Genomic DNA, 17,067 nt, shown 5'->3' on the forward strand with positions numbered 1-17,067 from the left:
AGTTCTGCTCATAGACCGCCTTCTTGAGCGTGTTGGGGCTGATAATATTTGGCACCTCAGCTATCTGAGGCTCGGTGAAGGCGGCAGCTGGAGGCGTCTCCTGAGAACTGAACGCCAGACGACGCCTGTTGCAATTGGGTTTCTCCGCCGTACCAGCTAGATCGCAGTCGTCTTTTTCAGGGTTGGGTTCTTGAGAAGGAGGCCCACAGAACTCGTCACCGTACCCATGTTCGGCAAAGTACTTATCGACGTTGGAAAATGTACTGCCGTCGTTGTCGTCGTCGTCCGGATCCTGTGCCATATGCATGTCCGGATCCTGTGCCATAGGGATGTCCGGCATGTCCGGTAGCGTTGCGGCGTTCTTGCCATGGCTTGGCGCTGGCACGACTGGCGGTCTTGTCTGTGGGGTGGTGTCCCCCGCCCCCAAACAAATCTGGCTCTTCGGCCAAAGCAGGGGCCAGCTTACACAGGCGCTGAGGGTCATCACATCATCTTCGTCGGCCCCAGCGGGTCGAATCGGAGGTAACAACTCGTCGCAGCCTGGCAGCACCCGAACCAGTTCAACCCTATACAAGGTGGGTGGCATCGGATTACCGTGGAACACGCGGTTGCCCGGTTGAACGATTCTGCCCTTGGCGACATCGACCAACTCGCCGCCCACGAAGTGCAGGAGAGTGCAAGGAACATCGGTGGCGCCCTGCGAAAACATGTAGGGCGTCAGGGATGCCCAGTCAAAGGCAAGGAGATGAAGTCATCGGCCGAGAGGCTTAGTTACCCTGAAGCCGTCGAGCTCGGCTAATGTCGAGGCACCGCCAACGGCGGGCGTGCGCGTGCAACTGACGGAGGGGCCGCTTGCTGGCGAGGTGCCAGCCGGCGTACACCCGGGTGCATTAAGCTCCAATGCCCGTGCCGGCGCCGGAGACACGAATACCGCCTCCGCCGGAGACACCAATGGCGCCGCCTGCGCGTTGTGCGAGTTGCTGGCCATGAAGCTGGGAACCGGGGGAGGCCCCTGTTGGCCGCCCGCAATCCACGTCGTCAGACCCTGAATCAAGGTAGGCACAATGGCGGTGAGCGTCGTTCCCAGTTGTTGTTGCACTTGCTCTTGGACAATCTCCGGAATCCGCGCCACTTGTGCCTTGAGTTCTTGAACCTCGCGCGACTGGCTTTCCGAGCTGGTCTTTTTCTCCTTTCGCCCACCAGCGGTATAGTATGACGACCATTTTGTGGACAAGCCTTTGCCGGCCACACGACCAGCTGACGACGGCTTACTGAGCTTATCCTTGTTTTTCATTACGTTCAACGCCCTATTTAAAGGGGTGTCAAAAGGGGAGCTCTGAGACGACCCCGTGCTACTTCTTTCAGCCTCCTGCGGAAGGAATGTGAACCATTTAGAAATTTGGCTTCATTAATTAGAATGCAACCATATGGAGCTAATTACGCGGGGGTGTATTCCTTACCAGAACAAGCTCAAGCGCCCTGGTCTTCGGATCCGTGGTAAGCTCCTTTGTTACCGGGTCCTCCTTGTACCGGGCCCTGACAAAGTTCCTGGTCTGCTTGTCACGTAATTTCTCGAAGCGGGGCGGTAGGCCTTGCTCGGCACGCTCCGCGTCCTCCTTGTCCCATATAGGCTCCGCCACTCTGTAACCGCCGGGACCGAGTTGGTGGACACCTAAGTTGAACTCCCGCATTTCTTTCCCCCACTGACTTGATTCGGAGGTTGCGCTGCTCTCGCACTTGATCTTGAACTCCTTGTAGTCATTTTCGCTCATCAAAGGATATTTCGCCTTGATCTTCTCATAACTATCACCTTTTTCAATCATTGCCTTCACCGTGCTTCTCCATGTAGACAGGGCCGTGCTCATCCTCGTGAGGGCGGCACTGTTCACTTTATTCCCTGAGAGGCGTGTGTTTGCAAACTCAGCGGGGAACTTGTATCGTTCGTGCAGCTTCGTGAAGAGGAGGCTACGCAAATTCCCTCGGTCCTTATGCCTTAGGTTCTCGGTGTTGATCGAGACGGTGCTCCGGAGAATGCACCCGAGCTGAACCGAGTACCCCTTGACTACATGTTTGGGCGCTGTTGGATGCCCGTCGGAGTTCACTTCACTAAATTCCTCCTTGATGGTGCCGAGCACGTTCGGGCGCCGGTCCTTCCGTTGCCTCTTCGGTTGGCTGGCATCTGTGCGTGCGCCGCCATCATCAGTGGTGGCATCCTTGGCGGCACCATCAGTGGTGTCATCCCCGAGGCCACTAGGGGTTGTGTAGTCAGGATCGGTGTCTTCCGCGGCGGCGTCCTCATAGCGGTGAGGTTCTTCCTCCATCTCCTGGGACAGCTCCCAGAATTGCTTGCCGCCCGAACTGCCGGCCTCATCGTTGTGGGCCATGTTTCGCTCTAAATAGGAAAAAAGTTTGGTCAAAAAGTTGGTTATTGTCAAGGAACAAGATCATGGTCTCATCATTTAGGGTTTGTCGACACCGAGGCATCCTAAAAGCTAAGCTTTTATCATTTAGGGTTTGTCGACGCCGAGGCACCCTAAAAGCCTAAGCGTACATCATTTAGGTTCTCATCGACACCGAGGCACCCTAAAAGCCAAGGTTTTATCATTTAGGGTTTGTCGACGCCGAGGCACCCTAAATGCTAAGTTAAGTTTTCATCATTTAGGGTTTATCGATGCCGAGGCACCCTAGGTTGACTGATATATATGGGTATCTTCTAATAATATACCCTACTTAATTAAGGACAAACACCAAGAGACAGTAAACATATCACACTTCTATATGTATAACACAAGAGGCAGTTGATCCTACTTAATTAAGTACTAAGATACCCCGGCCCATGCATTAGTCGCAAGTACCCCATGTCCTATTTTTAGCAAAGTCATGCTAAAATTCACGGAAAATTTCAGCATGACCTTTGCTGAAAATAGGACATATGGAGTACCCGAATTTGCCGGAACGGAAGTTAATCGACATTCCGGGCAAACTCAAGGGCCTCTCGGGGTACTTGCAAAATCATTATCCCCGCGTAATGAAGTCGCCAATGGGTCATTTCAGAAGATCACAAGTAGCATCATCACAAGTACAACATCATCTATAGCTTTATATTAACAAAGCATCATCACATATACAAAAGACCACTTATGCCAACGGTTGGTTTATATCCGATTCAGAGTTAGAAATAGGAAAAACTGGTGCTTCAAAGCCTACTGGACACAATTTACATCTATCAGGACAGGATGTCCTGACTAATTTCAAGTGTTCACAGGTGAACTTGTACCATGGATGAGCCTAGTGCTTCATTAGTCACCCTGTGCATGAAATGTATCATGTATCAAACCATCAATTAACTGCTGAAAAACAAAAACCTTCAGGACAGAGTGAAAATAGTTACCGAACTCAATGACTAAAGATATGTAAAATGTATGACACAGAAAATAAAGAAATCATGTTGATGAATAGTATTGTGTCAAGTTCAGTTTGAAAATTCAGTTACTGCTTGAGTGATTTGACACCAAAAATTACTCCCAAGAATTACAATGACTGTATATTGACTGCGTATGCTTGTTTTGACTGAAGATTAATCTAACAAGCCTGACAGTAGCTAACTGTACCTAACTGTACCTAACTGATGCTAACTGTACCTAACTGAATTTTTTATGACAACTAACTGATGCTAACTGTACCTAACTGATGCTAACTGTACCTAACTGATGCTAACTGTCACAAATATGATATTTTTATGACAAAATACATCATTATCAGGGCACATTATGGTCATTTTCTTACATGATGCTAACTGTACCTAACTGAATTTTTTGACAGTAGCTAACTGTATTTAGTAATTTTTCTGTAACAGTCTTGCCCCTATTTGAAGGACAAGCAAATAGATACCTAAAATCCACTAGTATTGCCTCTAAAAAAGCCTAACTGGATTTTTCTGTAACTGTACCTAACTGAATTTTTCTGTACCTAACTGAACTGTAAGGAGTTAACTGAAATTCACTAGTATTGCCTCTAAAAAAGCCTAAAGTCCACTATTATCTACTTTAGGCACAATCATACACATTTCTGACTGTACTGTAACAATTGTACTCTATCAAAATGTTGAAATTTTGACATTCGGAGGGTCACCTGCGTGGTGGTGCCCTGCACAGCGGTCGTTGAGCTCGCGCGGTGTGGTGAGCTCGCCGGAGATGGACGGGCCCTGCACAGCGGTCGAGACTCAGAGCAGAGGTTGAGGGCAAGAGGAAGAAGAAGAAGAAGGAAGTGGAGGGGAGGGGCTCACCTGCAGTCGAGGGCGTACACGGCGCCGGCCGGCTGCAGTGGTGGGGGGCGCGGGGGCGGCGGGGGTGGAGTCCAGCGGGGGAGAATCACGCTGGCGACGGGGTCGTTGCGGTCGCCACTCCTTGTCGCCGCCGAGCTCACGCCGGGGGGGGGGGGGTGAAGAAGAGGAAGATGGCGGCAGTCCTCCTGGGCAGGCCGCGCGGTGTTGGACGGTGAGCACGAGGTTGACGCAGGTGGAGCCGCGGGGGGAGGGGGGACGGCGAGGGCGCGGGCGCGGGCGGAGGGGGCGGTTGGGCGGGAGGACGTCGAGGGCGCGGGCGCGGGCGGAGGGGGGACGGCGAGGGAGGCGGCGCTCGGCTCGGGGAGGGGGCGTTGGGGGCGGTGGTGGTCGGGTGCGGCGGGGGCAGCGAGCACGGCCAGGGACGGCGAGCACGGGGGCGGTGGTGGTCGATGGTGGTCGGGCGCGGGTGAGATGAGGCAGGGGAGGGATTAGAGAGAAATGTGAGAGATTGGGGATTTTAGTGTGGGGGGAAGCTTACTAATGGCGCACCACGAAGCGGTGCGCCATTAGAATGTTTTTTTATATAGCAATGGCGCACCCACGATCGGTGCGCCATTAGTAAACTTTTTTTATATAGCAATGGCGCACCAGCCAGAGGTGCGCCATTAGTAATATTTTTATTATTATTATTTTTTGTTGCATCTAATAATTTTTTAGAAAATGAATATGAATTTGAAACTGTAATAATTTTTTATAAAAACAGTAATAATATTTATGAATATGAAAAAAACATCAAATTTATTATTTGAAAATATAATCAAATTTGTTTTTTTTGCAATTTTAGTTGCATTCATTTGTGACGGTGGAGCGGGCCGGGGAGGGTGCGGGGGGTCGTCGTCGGCGGTGGAGCGGGGAAGGGTGCGGGGGGTCGCCGACGGCGGCCGGTGGAGCGGGGTAGAGGGTGCGGGGGGTGCTCGGCGGCGAGGGGGACCGGATCTGGCGAGGTGGGATAGCGATCGAGATGGAGGGGGATCGAGATCGAGTGTCCATGAAATTTAAAAATATTCATGAGTTCAAAAAGTGCCCATGAAATACAATCGAGAAATGAAGGCTACAATTTAAATATAATCGATCTTAGCTAGCAATCTGTTCACAATCTTCTTGCCCATATTTTTCGTAAATGGAGTTCTTCTCTTGAACGGACGTCCTTTAGGTAGGGTGGTCCTGCTTCTTCTTGTGGTGTATGCTGATACTTCATCGTCGTACTTGTCGAAGTCTTGGTCATTGGCAACTCCATCCATTCCGATAATCTTCCTTTTGCCTCTCCTCACGACAACACGACTGGGCTTTGACGGGTCGGTAATGAAGAAGCATTGGTCCACTTGGGAAGCCAGTACCCATGGCTCATTTTTCGCGGTGACGTTCGCGCCTGCGGTCTTGGATTTGGCTTCGGGTATAACCATGGTGGTGAAATACTGGTCTTCTTTTATGACGCTCTTGGCCCATCTGACACGGAACATCGGGACCTTCTCTCCAGCGTAGCTCAGCTCCCAGATCTCCTCGATCCTTCCGTAGTATCTGTCCTTGTCGTTACCGGTGTAGGATTCCATCGTTACCCCGGAGTTCTGATAACCATCGCTCTTCATGTCCTTGTCCTCGGTGTAGAATGTGTAGCCGTTGATATCGTACGCCTCATACGTCATCAGGTTGTGCTCGGCGCCCTGTGACAAGGCGAATATGAGTTGTTCTTCCACGAAAGAATCCTCATGTAAAGGGTACGACAGAAGCTTCTGCTTGAACCAACGCGTGAAACATGAGTTGTGCTCTTTGATTATATCTCCGTCCGTCCTCTGTTGGCCTCGGTCATTGTACGTCTTCTCAATAAACGTTTTGTGCTCTACCACCCAAGGATCGACCACGTCTAGGCGACCCTCACGGTGACCCCATCCAGCGAGCCTGCCGAGGTGCCTGTTGACGAGCAGACCAACGGGGTTCTCGATGCCTAGATAATTCGTGCAGTAGGAGATGCACTCTTCGGTCACAAAGCCCCTGGCTATGCTTCCCTCTGGACGTGACATGTTGCGAACGTATCCTTTGATGACACCATTCATCCTTTCGAACGGCATCATGCTGTGCAGGAACGTCGGCCCGAGTTGGATGATATCCTCCACGATATGGACTAGCAGATGCACCATAACGTCGAAGAATGCGGGCGGGAAGTACATCTCAAGCTCGCATAGTATCACCACGATCTCTTCCTGTAGCCTTCTGAGTTGCCTCATGCCAACCGACTTCCGAGAGATGACGTCGAAAAAGTTGCATAGGCCAAATAGCGTTTCACGGATGTGCGCGTCCATGATCCCACGGATTGCAACTGGAAGTATCTGCGTCATCAGCACGTGACAGTCGTGAGACTTCATCCCGCTGAACTTCTGCTTCGCTGAGTCTAGGTATCTGCTTATCTTCCCCGCGTAACCGTAAGAAAGTTTTACTCCTACGAGGCAGGTGAAAAACTGATCGATCTCCTCCTGACTTAAAGTGAAGCACGCGGGAGGGAAGTCATTTCCGGTCTTCTTGGCCTTTTTGCCTTTGCGACGACTTTCCGTGTTCTGCTTCGCCTCATCATCATCATCATCATCATCATTAGCGTGAAGCTCCTCCCTGATGCCCATTGATTTCAAGTCTGCCCTTCCTTTCAGCCCATCTTTGGTCCTCTCTGGCATGTTGAGCAGGGTACCAAGCAGACTCTCGCACACGTTCTTCGTGATATGCATGACATCAAGGCTGTGAGGCACACGGTGGATCTTCCAGTACGGCAAGTCCCAGAAAACAGACCTCGTTTTCCATACCTTCAGTAGTGGCTCTGGCGCCTTTCGCTTCTTTCCCTGCTCTGGTGCCTTTTGCTTCTTTCCCGGCAGTGGGCAATCTTTCCAATTTTTCAACAGCTCGTCTATTTCCTCGCCGCTCCTCGTACGCGGGCGTCTTCGGTGTTCGGTTTCACCATCGAACAGATCCTTGCGTTTCCTCCACGGGTCATCGTCGCGAAGCCACCTTCGATGTCCCATGAACACGGTTTTCGAAGACCCGGGATCTCTATCTAGCTGGCGATACATTGTGTCATCCATGCACCTGACGCATCCAGAAAATCCGTGGACCACCTGCCCCGCGAGATATCCGTAACCGAGATAGTCGTGCACCGTCGTGAGCAGTGCGGCTCTCATAGGGAAATATTCTTTCTCTGCGGCGTCCCACGTATTGGCTGGCGTTTTCCACAGCGTGTCTAGCTCCTCTTTCAACAGCCCCAGGTACAGATTGATGTCGTTCCTTGGTTGTTTCGACCCTTCAATTAGCATACTCATGTGAATGTACTTCCTCTTCATGCACAACCAGGGGGAAGGTTGTACATCCACACAAACACAGGCCAGGTGCTATGTGTGCTTCTCTGGCTGCCAAACGGATTGACTCCATCGGTGCTCGCGCCCAGCACGATGTTCCTTGGATCCTTCCCAAATTCTGGTTGTTCAAAGTTCAACACTTGCCACTGGCTCCCATCCTTAGGGTGACTCAGCATCTTGTCTTTTTTATTTATCTCCGGATCATTTGCGTCATCTTCTCGCTTCTTCTCCTCCCTATCCGCATGCCAACACAGGAGCTTTGCTACCTTAGGGTCCGCGAAATACCGCTGCAGACGAGGAGTGATCGGAAAGTACTACACCACTTTTCGAGGAGCTTTCTTCCTCTTCTTGTATCGAGTGACGCCGCACACCGGACATATGGTAGACTCCGCGTGCTCGTCCCGATAAATGATGCAATTGTTCATGCACACATGGTATTTCACGTGCGGTAAATCCAGAGGACACACAATTTTCTTCGCCTCCTCGAAACTGGTCGTGCACTTGTTCCCCTTGGAAAGACGTTCGTGCCAGAATGACATGTTCTCGTCGAAGCATGCGTCGGTCATTTTGTGTTTTACCTTCATCTCGAGAGCCATGAGCGTTACTTTCAGGCGGGTATCCTCGGGCCTGCATCCTTCATACAATGGAGTAACCGCGTCTATTTCCAGTTGATCCAGCTTGGCTTTCTCTCGGGCGGTAGCTCTTGCGTTATCCGTTTGCTTGAGAAGCAGCTCTTGAATATGAGGGTCCTGCACCCAGCCCATCGATGGTCCATCGTCGTCTGCTCCGCCGGCATCTTCATCTTCATGATCATGCCCTTCGTCTGCTCCCGCATCTTCCTCATCATCATGTCCGACATCTTCTACATGATGACTGTGTACAGCATCACCGTCATGATCATGTCCTGGAGATTCTTCGTCTTCTCGCCCACCCGAGCCGCGGTGGTTGTCTTGCTGCCCATCCTCATTTCTTGCCCGACCCCCATGGACGACTTCATAGTCATCTTCATCACCTTGCCACCGATAGCCATCCATGAAACCACGCAAGAGCAGGTGGTCCCGCACCTGCCCGGAATCCGGGTCCGCAATAAGGCTCTTCAGCTTGCATCTTTGACACGGACATCTTATCTCCGACTCGTTCTTTTCAAGCATCTCGGCCTTCACGGAGCTCAAAAACCTATTCACGATGCCTTCGGTCATCGTGCGGACCATGGTCGCCTGCGGGGTAGAGCAAAACGATATTTTAGAACCAAGAAAAAATTTGGCATGACTTTCCCTAAAAATAGGACCAAAAAGAATGCATAGTGCCAAAATTCTCGCCGAAACGGAAATGAATCAACATTCCGGCAAAATATTGGCAACTATCGCATTTCAAATACCGGTACCTGCAAACACAAACATATATGCAACACCACAAACATATGCAACACCACAAACATACATAGATCTAGTTAGGCCATAAAAAGTGCATGTGCACGTTGTTCGAGAGGGAGAACAACATAAAGATAGCTTCCCCCTTACTTACCTATCAAAAAAAGGTAATTTAACCACTTAATTTGGATGAATTTATGATGCAAATGAGGTGAGGAGGAGGAGGCAGCCGAGACAAGCTTGGAGGAGGAGGTGGAGAGAATGAAGTGGGGAAAGTGAGTGGGTAGGTGTGGCTGTCCAAAATATCTAGCTCGTCCCAGGTTACTAATGGCGCACCACCACCTAATGCGCCATTAGTAACCCTGCTGGTGGCGCACCAGGTAACAGTGCGCCATTACTAGTTTAAACAAGTAATGGCGCACCGTTCCCTGATGCGCCATTAGTAGTTTTGCAAAAAAATAAAAAATAAAAAAATATATAGTGGCGCACTATGTGGCTGGTGCGCCATTACTAGTTAGAACTAGTAATGGCGCACTGTGCCCTGGTGCGCCATTAGTATGTTTGGAATAATTAAAAAAATTGTTTCTAATGGCGCACCCCGTGGCTAGTGCGCCATTAGTGTCTTTCACACTAATGTCGCACCAGCACATGGTGAGCCACTGCTATATAGCAATGACGCACCACATGTCTGGTGCGCCATTAGTGGCCATTCCATCTATAGCCCTTTCCTAGTAGTGCCGATTTGAGCACCCATACAATATTAATTTGAGCACCCGACACACACCCACACCCACACCCACCCAACTCCACCACCACGATAGATGTAAGAGGTGGTTCTCATGTTATAATATTAGCACCAAGAGGTGGTTCCTATGTTATAATAGGTATCGTATAGCAAATGTGAGGATGACTACTATGATAGATATAAGAAGCAAGGAATGAAGAGATATATAAGTTTATCGCCATGCTTTATAGCTTGATATGTATGCGGACCAAAACAATTATCAAGTCTTGAGCTTGAGATGCGTCGGGCACTCCATGATCACTTGGCTGCAGAAAATGTAATATTAATTTGTTAGTGGCTCAACTATCTATAGGCATGCTTCATGCACTCAATTGCATTGGAAGTAGTGCAAAATCAAATTTTATCTCAAATCAAATGCAATAATGTTTGATTATTTTACAGACAACTAAGTATCACAATTAGAATACAAACTTAGTATCACTAATTGCACAATGAAACATATTTTTATATTGTATCTACTTAGTATTGTAATTATTGATTGTTTTCCCTTACAAACTTCATCAAACTTTGTATCATTATTTACTAGAGATAAAGTTTATAAGCCTTCTCTTTTTAAAGAGGGATGGAGTAGCCTAGAGTCTATTCGGGTTCTGCGACGAGAAACGCAAGGCCACAGAGGCCTGGCAGATGGTAGGCGCCACGTTGCACGTAGAAGTAGCCCTGGCACCCCAATGAACGCCATAAGAATTTTTTAAGATCCAGTATTCTCTGCAGTCCGCAAGGGCGCCATAACCCACCAGTAACATCCCGTGGGCTTCCTTCCCACATGGTCCCGGGAAGATGCCCCCTGGTGTACGTCCAGGTAGATTAGAGCATCTTCAGCCGCGTCCCCAACAGGCCCCCCAGGCCACTTTTTCGGCGACGGCGTCGAAAAAACGCCCCAGTCGCGCTCCCAGGACGTCGAAAATCGCCGGTTCGACCCTTTTTGGGCCCGGCGATTGCAGGACGAACCCGGCACACTGGGGGCGATCGGGGGCTCCGGCATAAGGGAAAAGTGCGGCTGGCCCACACCGTCAGGTGAAAAGTCAAGTTTTTCTTCCCCGACTCGCCTCCCACCCCCCGAGCCCTCGGCCGTCACTAGCTGTATCCCGGCGCCGCCCGCCGCCCTTCTCCGCTAGATAGCCATTCCCGGCCGGAAAAAGAGCAGAGGTTCGCCGAGGCAGCCCCTCAGCCAGCAGCTGGGCGTTTTTGCCGCCGTTTCCGGCCGCGGAGGGGCAATTTAGCGGCGGGTACACGCGCCACCGGACGCAAGGTGTTCGGCGATTTGCCTGCCGCGGCGATTGACTCGGAAGACGAGGAAGCGTTCGCCGCGCTGCTGGAGGAGGAAGCCGAGGCCGATGTCCAGGAAGATGAGCATCTCATGGTGCTCGCCGCCCTCGCCCAGCTGCTGGCGAGCAATGAAAAGCCGCGGCGAGGTGGCTCGGCGCCGGGGCGGATGAAAGCAAAGAACCGGCATCGTCTCGAAGGCTACTGCATGCTCTACTCCGACTACTTCGCCGATGCTCCACTTCACGGCGACAAAACATTTCGGCGCCGTTATCGGATGAGCCGAAAGCTCTTCCTCAGGATTGTGAATTCCATCCGGGAGTTCGACAGCTACTTCAAGTGCAAGATGGATGGCACCGACAAACTTGGATTCACCTCGATCCAGAAGTGCACGACAACGATGAGGATGCTTGCGTACGGAGCTCCCGGTGATTCACTCGACGACTATGGGCGCATGGCCGAGTCCACCACCATTGATTGTTTCTACAAGTTTTGTCGGGCAGTGGTGGCAGTGTTTGGACCGCAATACTTGAGAACACCCAATGTGGAAGACACTGCTCGGATCCTAGCACAGAATGCAGCAAGAGGATTTCCTGGGATGCTTGGAAGCATCGACTGCATGCATTGGAAATGGAAGAACTGCCCATTTGCTTGGCAGGGGATGTACAAAGGCGCCAAAGGCGGTTGCAGTGTGGTATTTGAGGTGGTGGCCACACAAGACCTCTGGATTTGGCACTCCTTCTTTGGTATGCCAGAACTCACAATGTTATCAACGTGCTGCAGTGCTCCCCTGTCTTTGCCAAGCTTGTTGAGGTCATTCTCCTCCGGTGAACTTCGAGGTCAATGTGCGGCACTACAACAAGGGGTACTATCTAGCTGATGGCATCTATCCGAGATGGTCTATATTTGTGAAGACTATCTCAAATGCTCTGCCAGGAGGCAAGAAGTCCCACTTTGCCAAGGTGCAGGCTTGCCGGAAGGATGTCGAGCGGGCATTTGGTGTGCTCCAATCTCGATTTGCTGTTGTCCGGTACCCTGCTCAGACCTGGTCGAAAGATCGAATGTGGGAGATCATGACTTGCTGTGTCATCTTGCACAATATGATCATTGAGAGCGAGCAAGAAGAGCCAGTGTTTGACACTGAACCATACTACAGGCAGGGTCCTCTAGCCGAAGTTGATCACCAGCTACAAGCAACCTGGACTGCCTACCTCAGTATGCGTTAGGAGATCCGAGACCCACAGGTGCATCATCAACTGCAGCAGGATCTGGTGGAGCACCTATGGAGGCTTAAGGGCGACCCCGGGCGTGACGTGTGATGAAATATGAGTTTTTATTTGTTGAACTATATAATTTGTAATGAACTATTTGTTGTTGCACTGTTTTGTTGAACCATTTGATTTTCTGTGATGAACTATGTGATAAAAAAATATTTATGTTGGTAATTGAACGCCGAGCCACGACGAACCACGTCGAATATGGGCCTATTCTCGCCTATATGGGCCCTTTATTCGCCGAAAGTGGGCCGAAAACTGAGCCAACATCGGCGCCTGGGGGTGACGGCTGGATGCCCAACCGCCCTTAGCGCCGATTGTATCGCCGACTCGCCCCTAGGAAGCGATTTTTATGCCTCGTGGGGCCAACGGCTGAAGATGCTCTTAGTTATGTTGGCTATCGAAGCGACCAAGTGACAAATGAAGGTTCCATTCATGTACTCCGCGCGTAGTGGTAGTAGTTCATCGACAAGTACTGAGCAAGCAACAAACTCGATCTCCTTACCGATCTGTCCCTGGAACATGACCGGCGTGACAGCCCCACGCGCACGCCAATCAAGCGACGGCCGTGGTGTGGTAGGAGTAATGCCACTGGTGGCTAAGCGTGGTAGTCTGGCTGCCGACCTCGGTGGCGGGATGCATAATCCTCCCAATGCGCCTCCCGCTGCGCCTATGAGGCACAGCAGCAGCACACTGGTCTTGGCCAGCGCCATCGTCAACTGTCAGTGCTCCATAATGGTCTCTCTGATCTCTCTCCGATGGTGTTGTGTATGCACTAGTAGAAAAACGACCTTTAATCCCGGTTTTTTTTTTCGTATGGACCTTTAGTCCCGGTTCAACACGAACCGGGATCAAAGGCCCATCACGTGGCACGAGCCCGCGCCGTGGTCTGGGGGACCTTTAGTCCCGGTTGGTAACACCAACCAGGACTAAAGGATTTTTTTTTGATTTTTTTGGAAGAAAATCTGAATTATTTGACGATTTAGTCTCTAATCACCCCTCATAACTGCTCAAGTGTACATCATTCATTTCAAATCATCTAACTTTCCGGCTGGTCACCCATCCTCTCACTACTCCACCCTGAGCACGCTTAACTTCCGAGTTCTATTTCTCCTAGTTTCCAAGACTGCACTTGTTGTTTTCCTGACAATAGTAAGCTATCAATCCTATTAACCCTCAGGAGTTTAGCTACCGATGAAGTCACACGTTTCACTGTTTGAGTTTGAAACTATTATTTAAAAAACAATAATTATTTAGTAACACTAATATTTCTTGAATAAGTAGTTTGACCAGATTTGACCAAAATTAAAAAAAAAACTAAAATAATTATTTAGTATCATTAATATTCCCGGTTCGAACAATGAATCATTACATTTCTTTGGTTTATAGATAGACAATAGGAAGAGATAACAATATAGTAGATTATTTACATTAGTTCTTTTGTTATTCGAATATCTAGGGGAGAATTTTGATTTTCCCCCGGGGCCCCGAATTTCTGGAGACGGCCCTGAATATCGTACTCTGGATTTGGATCAAAATCTATCTATCTATCTATCTATCTATCTATCTATCTATATCTATCAATCTATCTATATGTATCTATATCTATATTTATATACCTACAGTCTACGCGTTTGCCACTTTTGTTGGTCCGATTGGGATCGGTACTATACCAATTTCGCAGTCGTGTGGCCGAAGACGAGACTAATTTAATGATGTGCGGGCTTCACGAGTCCAACAGTTCTCATTCTACTCCCACCACCTCCCCAGTCTCCTAGGTTAGATTGCAAACAGCGACCCCTTGTCCCTCCCCGCCCATTTCAATTTCTGAATTCAAGTATACAAGCACGCACCATACATGCATGATGCACATATGGCACCAGCCAACAAGAAGGAGCAGTTACTACCCTCCAAAGCATTCCAGCATATGGTGGCAATTTCCGGTTTTCGTACAACACAGTCTGGGAAAAAAATCCTAAAATTTCCATTAACTTAACAAATACTCCCTTCATCCCATAATAAAGCGTTTTTGACACTAATGTATTTAACACTACATAGTACACATTGTCTGATCTAAACTCACTACATCTCCCCTGGTTGCTGCTCACATGTACTCAGGGGCGGACCCAGGAGAAAAACCGACTGGGGGCACACAGCGATAGAAAACTCTCGAACATGTTTACACATAGGCTTATGAACATGTAAATATGCTATATTTAGCAATTTTCTTGCAAGTCATAACATATTTCATCCAAGTTCGAAAAAGATACATTATCCAATAGACAATAGTAACACAACAAGTTAACACTAAGGTGATCAGAGCCTACAAAAAGACTTCATATCCCAACAGTTCATGCTTTGCAAAAGAGAATATTCATTTCTAAGATAAATGCCGTTATCTGCGAAGAAAAAACACATATTAGTATTAGCCATTAAAATACAAATGGAGATGGTAAACACACAAAAGGTGTATGGCATTGGATCATTACATTTCGTTCTTCCCACGACGATCTTTCATCTTATGAAAACGATCAACAATCACTTCATTAGTAATTTCGTCCAGCAGTCCCTTTTCCACAAAGCAAATTAGGCTATGGCTCAAATAATCATCACCAATTTTGTTACGCAAAGCATTCTTCACAATCTTCATAGCTGAAAAACATCTCTCAACAGTGGCAGTGGCAACCGGAAGAGTCAAAGCTAGCTTCAAAAGCCGATATACCAAAGGATAGGAGAGGTGCTTCCTTGTATCCACCATCAGTTTAGCTAGATCACCTATTTTGTCCAAGCTAGAAAACCTTGTATCATGGAGTATATTATCTATGTAGAGACCAAGTTCATGCTCAAGAGTCACCATATCTTTGTGATTAAAGTCATCAGGATAATGCTTAGCTAATTTCAGCAACTTCGCCTTGTCAAAACGAGAAAATAAATCACTTGGGCTCAAAGCAGACATGCATAGAAGCAACTCAGAATTTACCTCATTAAATCTGTCATTAAACTCTTCTCCTAACAGATCCAGAACAGAAAGATACAGTCAACGCGGTAATAATGTTCATTGTTAATACCGGTCTTTTGTCTTGGCTTCTTTGGGTTAACATAGGCATCTTCCATGTCCAGTACTGGAATGTCATGTTTCTCACAGAAACAGTATACCTTCCTCATAAGAGAATCCCACCCTTCATTGGTTCTGAGCTTTTCTAACTCCCGTTTAGTTGATTCCACATCTGAAATAGCATTTACGATGTCTTTATCCTTTCTCTGTAAGGTTTTTGACAGTCCATTTGTTAAAGCTAATATCATCATCATCATATGTAAGAAAAATGCAGAATCAAAAGTCTGGAAATATTTGAGAAGACCTCTAGCTTGACGCCTCTTTCCAGTATCTGTGCCATCTTTCTCAACATATTCTAGAACTTTAACCACCGACGAGAACATCTTTGACAAACCCAACAATGTTTTATAATGGGAGTTCCATCGAGTGTCACCTGTTCTTTGAAGAGATAATTCTTGATTCAGTCCAGTCCCCGTAGCAATCTCTCCACATCCTATTGCTTTTCTCACTTCTTCTTGGTGATGCTCACGAAGTTGGTCTTTTCTCTTCCAAGACGCGCCCACGACATTCAACAAAACTGAAACCATATCAAAGAAATCTCCGACCTCGAATATCTTCTTTGCAATAGCCAAGTCAACCAAGTTGAGTTTATGAGCAAAACAATGTACATAATATGCTGATTTGTTCTCATTCATAATTTTAGCTTGCAAACCATTAAACTCACCAGACATATTACTTGCTCCATCGTAACCTTGGCCTCTAACTTGTTCAAGATTCAGCCCAAGTTGTGAAAATAATAAATCTATGCAAGACTTGAGATAAGAAGATGTTGTCTCCTCCACATGAACAACACCAACAAACTTCTCTTGGACCAGTCCACACTTATCAAGATATCGGAGAACAACCGCCATTTGTTCTTTGTCGGAAACATCCCTACACTCATCAACTAATAAGCTGAACACACCATTACCAATTTCTTTCATCACATGGCCTAGTACTTCTTTTGCAAAGCACTCGGTAATATCTCTCTGAATTTTGGGAGACAACATTTGATTATTATTTGGAGCATTCTTGAATGCCTTAGCAACAACATCATTTTGCTTAATAGTGTAGTCCATCAACTCAAGGTAATTTCCTTTATTTTTAGAATCTTTAGATTCATCATGGCCACGGAAAGGTTGTCCCTGATGCAACAAGTATCGACAAACATCAATTGCGGCATTTAACCTGATGAGATGCTCATTCTTTTCAGTTTGGCTTTGTCTATTCCAGGCTGCAGGGATTGATTGATCTTGCTTTAATAGATCCTCGCAATCCTTGAGTGCTCTGTTGTGAAAGCTGTTAAGATCACCGACGTGAGTTACAAATCTCTCTATCTTGTTGCAACAGTTGAAACCTTCTACTACAAATGCATCGTGCCCATGGTGGCTGTCTTTAATGTTGTCCCTAAACAAATAGCAGCATAAGCAATAGGCTTTGTGCTCCTTCTCGTTGTACTCTAGCCAATAAGTATAATCATCATACCAATCCGGATTGAATCTCCTCTTCTTTTTCTTCTTCCCAATCTCCCTGTATGGAAATTCCAATTTGTGGGGCTGATTAGGTCCCCAAATCAAA

At 48.0% G+C, this 17,067-nt stretch overlaps 1 pseudogene; it reads right to left on the reverse strand.

Moving 5' to 3' along the window:
* Positions 1 to 14,382: 14,382 nt before the first annotated feature.
* LOC141026417 (uncharacterized) lies at positions 14,383 to 16,829 on the reverse strand (annotated as a pseudogene).
* Positions 16,830 to 17,067: the final 238 nt, after the last annotated feature.

Source organism: Aegilops tauschii, chromosome 7, assembly GCF_002575655.3.
Source record: "Aegilops tauschii subsp. strangulata cultivar AL8/78 chromosome 7, Aet v6.0, whole genome shotgun sequence".
Lineage (NCBI taxonomy): Eukaryota > Viridiplantae > Streptophyta > Magnoliopsida > Poales > Poaceae > Aegilops > Aegilops tauschii.